The sequence below is a fragment of the Natator depressus genome, chromosome 4 (genome assembly GCF_965152275.1).
Source record: "Natator depressus isolate rNatDep1 chromosome 4, rNatDep2.hap1, whole genome shotgun sequence".
Classification (NCBI taxonomy): domain Eukaryota; kingdom Metazoa; phylum Chordata; order Testudines; family Cheloniidae; genus Natator; species Natator depressus.
The window spans coordinates 982,632-988,643 of record NC_134237.1 but is presented as its reverse complement, the minus strand read 5'-3'; the positions used below and the strand labels follow the sequence as shown (position 1 = coordinate 988,643).

The window sequence follows — 6,012 nt, the reverse complement described above, 5'->3', positions numbered from 1 at the left end:
TGCTGTTGGCATCCGTGACATCACAATCAGCTTGTGCGTAAACACACACAGACCCCCACCCAGAGAGACACACCCCCAGAAAAGTTAGTAACATGAACAAGACTGAGAGACTCCCCCAAATCTCTAGGCATTTTGATTTGGGGGAGGGGGATCATAGGAGCCGACTGCATGGGTGCTCCGGGCCTGGATCACCCAGGAGGAAATATTAGTGGGTGCTTAGCACCCAGTGGCAGCCAAGCTCTGCCCTCCCCGCAGTGCGTCTCGCCCGCCTGCGGCCCCACTGAGCAACTCCCCACTCTCCTTCCCAGCACTTCCTGCCCACCGCAGAACAGCTGTTTCATGGAATTGAGGATGCTCCGGGAGCGTCGGTTGGGGCGGGGACATGACATACTTGGGGCAGTGCATGGGATTCTTCTCTCCTAAGTGCAGGGCTCAGCACTTGTCCTTGCTGAACCTCATCAGATTTCTTTTGGCCCAATCCTCTAATTTGTCTGGGTCACTCTGAACCCTATCCCGACCCTCCAGCGTATCTCCCTCTCCCCCCAGCTTAGTGTCATCTGCAAACTTGCTGCGGGTGCAATCCATCCCATCCTCCAGATCATTCACGAAAATGGTGAAGAAAACCGGCCCCAGGAGTGACCCGTGGGGAAGCGGGGGAGGGGGTGGAGGAGAGGAGGCAGACGGTGAGTGGCAGGGACCCCACAGAGCGGGGTGCAGTGGAGGAGAGGGGGAACTCATCCAGGCAGCGGTGGGTAGTGTGGGCTGGGAGAAGGGGCGAGGCAGATACAGGAAGAGATGGAGCACAGGCGGGGCACTGGGGCCCAGGCACCCGGGGCCTGGTCATCGTCGGCACCAGGAGAGGAGAGGAGAGAGAGAGAGAGAGAGTTGGCGAACACACGAGAGAAGACAGAGAAACATGAGAGCAAGGCAAGCCACTCACCACCTGGAGTCATCCTCTTGGATCCAACCTTCTGCTGTGGAGGAGACACCGTTCTTGACCAGAGAAATGAGCAGCTTCTGAAAATGGGGATGTTTTCTCCCTCGTAACCACAGCTGATCAGGAACCTTTTCTTACAAACCGAACCCTAATTTACAGGGCTTTTCTACCTGGACTCAGGTGGGGCGTGAAGAGAGCCCTCACCAAACCAGACACTTATCTCACCAAGACTGGCGCTTGCTCGGCTCCCAGATGGAGGGCTCTTGCCTGGCATCACCAACGGTCACAGGCTTGCTGCTCTCACTCACTTTCCGTCGCATGAGGGCAGTAGACTCTGAGGCTTGACTTCTTTTTCCTTCGTACTAAAGCCAGCAGAGTGGGGGAAAAACAAAAAAAATTACCATCTCCGTCTGCAATGTCGTGTAGTCTCTTCATTTCACATCTCCCGTATCCCACGGCTCCGCCCTCAACCCATCTCCCGTTCCTACTTTACAACTGCAACTAGAAGGCGCCCATTGTAACGGCACCCAAAATCGTCACTTTGCTCAGGAGACTCTGGTCCCTTCCTCAGCCTTAATCCCAGAGCCTCGTACTCAACAAGGAAGCCCACGGCCTGCGAAGAGTACTACAGGGAGTACAGATGAGGAATTGAAAGCACTGACCGCTTACTCACAGCCAGTTATGCGAGAGGCAGAAAGCTGACGACTCTTCACGTCTGCTTAGAAGGATGTCCAAGCTGCTCAGGTCCACTCCTGCCATATTCTCCTCCGGCTAGGGCTCCTGGACAATTCCTCTGCGAAAGCAGCTGCAAAAGCCAAGCATGAGCCATCACTCCACAAAGCTCGATGGGTGCTGGAAATCTTGCCCTCAGCCCTGACTCACTCTTTCATCCCATCCACATCGGCCCCACTCGAGGAACGGAGACGGAGTTAACACCGACTGTCACTGCTCCACTCTCGCACCCACTGCCCTGCATGATTTTCGTCCCCTCCTACTGCTTCTTGGCTTCCGAGACAGCCTGAGGGGATGCACACCTAGCGTGCCTGCCCGTGCCCTGTGAAGGGAGACAGCACAGGGAAAGGCAAGGACAGAGAGAGAGAGACAGAGACAGAGTGTGTGTGATGGCCAACATACTAGAGGAGAGACAGAGAAAAACATGGTAGGATAGCAAGCAACTCACCTCCGGGAGTCATCTGTGATGAAGCGGGACTTCATGTTTCCTCTGAATCGTGTGGGGGTGCCTCAGTTTCCCCTAGGCAGTTCTTAAGGATCTAGGTGGTGGGGTAAGGGTGTATGATCGTTGCAGAGCTCTGGACGCAGAGTATGGCCGACACCCTCTTTCCTGGCACCTGATGCCCTGGGCCCTTCCCCCCTGCAAGGTGAGAGCTAAAGGGTTGGAGAACAAAGGAATCCGGTGCCCTCCTGGCCGGGGAAAGGGACAAAGCCCAGAGGAGGAGGCGCTGGGGGGAGTTTCAGTTGGGGGCTGGCTGGAGACATGGAGTGAAGGGCAGACGGGGTTGTCTGGCTCACTGCCTCCCAAAATGGACCCGGCTGAGGGGTCCTGTTCTCTGCACCTACAAGCTCTGTGTTAGACCATGTCCCTGTCGTCTAATAAAGCTCTGTTTTCCTGGCTGGCTGAGAGTCCCGTCTGACTGCGGAGTTGGGGGGCAGGACCCTCTGGCTCCCCCAGGACCCCGCCTGGGTGGACTGGCTGTGAGAAGCGCAGGGAGGGGCAGAGGAGGCTGAAGGCTCCGGGGTCAGAGCCAGGAAGGTGGAGCCGGGGGAGCTGTGTGTCCTGCAGACCGGCTGCTCCCCGAGAGGAGACTTCCCCAGAGTCCTGCCTGGCTTCCTGGGGAGCAGTTCCAGAGCATCGCCCGGGGACTCTGGGACATCCTCCTCCGAGATGAAACCTTCTGCTGTGTGACGTGTTGTGTGTGTGACTTGTGTGTCATTTTGTGTGTGTGAGATGTGTTTATGTGTGTGTGTTGTGGTCCATGTTGAGTGTGTGTGTGCCATGTTGAATGCCGTGTTGTGTGCATGTGACGGTGTGTGCCGTGTTGTGTGCCGTTTTGTGTGCATGTTGTGTGTGTCGGTGTCATGTGTTGTGTGAGATTTTTGTGTCTCGTGTCATGTGCTGTTTTGTGTGTCGTGTGTCGGTGTCGTGTGTCGTGTTGTCTGTGTGTGTGTGGTGTTGTGTGTGGGCGTGTGATATTTTGTGTGCGATGTTTTGTGCATCGTGTTCTGTGTGTGTGTCACGTGTGCCGTTTTGTGTGTCATGTGAGGTGTTGTGTGTCATATTGTGTGTGGGTGTCGGTGTCATGTGTGATTTCTGTGTCATATTGTCTGCCGTTTTGTGCGTTATCTCGTGTGTGTGTGTGTGTGTGTGTGTTGTGTGTGATTTCTTTGTCACGTTGTCTGCCGTTTTGTGCCTCATCTCGTGTGTGTGTGTGTGTGTGTGTGTATGTGTCGGTGTCGTGTGTTCTGTGTGATTTTTGTGTGTCATGTTGTGTGCTGTTTTGTGTCATTTTATTTGTGTGTCATGTTGTTTATGTGTCGGTGTCCTGTGTTGTGTGTGTGTGTGAGAGACGTGTTTCTGTATGTGTGACGTGTTCTCTCTCTGTGTGTCGGTATCGTGTTGTGTGTGTGTGTGTCAGTGTCGTCTGTTGTGTTTTGTGTGTGTGATGTTTTGTGTGTGATGTGTGTGTTGTCTTGGGTGGCCACACAGGGTAATGCACAAAGCATTCCCCTCATGGAGGAAGAGTGACACAACGTGGCCACTCAGGAGTAACACACAAACAATTTCCCTCCCTTCCCGCTCCCCAGAGCAACAGTGATGTGTGTGGCCAATTCAGGTCATGCACAAAGCATTTCCTCACGGAGTAACAGTGACCCCGGGTGGCCCCTCAGGGTACTGCACAAACCATTTCCCTCACGGAGCAACAGTGCCACTGGGTGGCTAATCCAGGTATTGCACAAATCATTTCCCTCCTGGACCAAGAGTGACACTGGGTGGCCACTTAGAGTAATGCAGAAAGCATTTCCCTCACGGAGCAATGGTGACACCGCGTGGCCAATTCAGGTAGTGCACAAATCATTTCCCTCCCGGACCAACAGTGACAGGGGGTGGCCAATTCAAGTCATGCTCAAATCATTTCCCTCATGCAGCAAGAGTGACACCGGGCGGCCCCTTGGAGTAATACACAAATCATTTCCTCACGGAGCACCAGTTGCACAAACTGAGTTTAATAATAATAATAATAATAATAATAAACCAAAAATAGTTTCACTAGAAAAGGTAGATTTTCAGTGATTATAAGGGATAGCAAACAGAAGAAGGCAGATTACTAAGCAAATACAAATACACACACATACTAAGCCTAAGATCTTAAAGAGTCTGGATTCAAGAAGTAATTTCCCATCCTAAATATCTTTTGGCAACTTGAAGAGTTTCTGTAGCTTAGACTTCCCATTGTTTCTCTTTACAGACTAGACTCCTGTCTTAGTCTGGACTTCCCCCTTCTCATTTCCTTTGTCTCTTCAGGTACTTTCAGCAGCCTTTCTACTGCCCTGCATGATTTTCGTCTGCTCCGACTTTTCCATGGCTCCCGAGACCTCACCTGTGGGAATGCACACCTACCCGTGTCCTACAAAGGGAGACAGCATCAGGAGAGTAGAGGAGAGAGAGACTGAGAAGTTGGCCAACACAAAAGAGAAGAGAGAAAAATATGGGAGGAAGGCAAGCAACTCACCAGCTGGAGTCATCCTCCTAGATGACACCTTCTCCTGCGAAGGAGACACCGTTCCTGGCCAGAGAAATGAGCAGCCCCTGAAAATGGGGACCTTGTCTCTCTCCTAACCACAGCTGGTCAGGAACCTTTTCTTACAAACCCAGCCCCAGCTAATGGGGAGTCCCTCCTGGAGCCAGGCGGGCCGTGAGCAAAGCCTTAACCAAACCAGACACTTATCTCACTGACATTCGCGACTGCTCCGCTGCCAACCGGACAACTCCTGGCTGCATCAACAGTGCTCGCAGGCTCACCGCTCTCGCTCGCTTTCCATCCGATGAGGGGAGTCAACGGTTTGTACTAAACCCAGACCAAGGAGGAAAAACAAAGAAGTTACCATCTCAGTGGGCCACATCGCGTAGGCTATCATTATACAATGCCCCATTGGTGCTGGAAATCTTGCCTTCATCCGCGCATCGGCCCCATGGGATGAACCGAGACAGAGTTAACCCCGACAGTCACCGCTCCACGCTCACACCCACTGCCCGGCATGATTTTCCTCCGCTCCGACTTCTCCATGGCTCCCGAGACCTCACCTGTGGGAATGCACACCTACCCGTGTCCTGTGAAGGGACACGGCACGAGGAGAGCAGAGGAGAGAAGAGAAAGAGAGAGTTGGCGAACACACGAGAGAAGACAGAGAAACATGACAGCAGGGCAAGCCACTCACCACCTGGAGTCATCCTCTTGGATCCAACCTTCTGCTGCGCAGAAGACACCGTTCCTGACCAGAGAAACGAGCAGCCTCTGAAAATGGGACCTTTTCTCCCTCGTAACCACAGCTGATCAGGAACCTTTTCTTACAAACCGAACCCTAATTTACGGGGCTTCCCTACCCGGACTCAGGTGGGGCGTGAGCAGAGTCCTCACCAAACCAGACACTTACTCACCGAGACTGGCCAGTGTCGTGTGTGTCTCAATGTCGTGTGCCATTTTGTGTCGTGTGCCATTTTGTCATGTGTCGCGTTGTGTGCGTCGTGTCTGTGACATGTAGTGTGTGCATGCGTGCGACGTGTTGTGCATGTGCGCAGTGCGAGATGTACGTGACGTGATACGTGCGACATGCGACAAACTGTGTGTGCGACGTTGTGTGTGTGCGACGTACGTGCAACGTGCTGTGTGTTGTTGAGTGTGTGTGAGACGTGTTGTGAGACGTGTTGTAGGTCATGTTGAGTGTGAGACGTGTTGTGGGTCGTGTTGAGTGTGTGTGTGAGTGTGACGTGTTGTGGGTCGTGTTGTGTTGAGTGTGTGTGTGTGTGTGTGACATGTTGTCGGTTGTGTGTGTGATGT

The 6,012-nt window shown here is 53.2% G+C and overlaps 1 long non-coding RNA gene across 2 annotated transcripts in view; it reads left to right on the top strand.

Moving 5' to 3' along the window:
• The window catches only part of LOC141986103 (uncharacterized), a 30,089-nt gene extending 24,473 nt beyond the window's left edge, over window positions 1-5,616 (top strand). For both annotated transcript variants that reach the window (XR_012639199.1, XR_012639198.1), the window contains exon 3: window positions 4,479-5,616. This is a non-coding gene — a long non-coding RNA (uncharacterized LOC141986103). The remainder of the gene's footprint in view (window positions 1-4,478) is intronic.
• The last annotated feature ends 396 nt before the right edge of the window (window positions 5,617-6,012 follow it).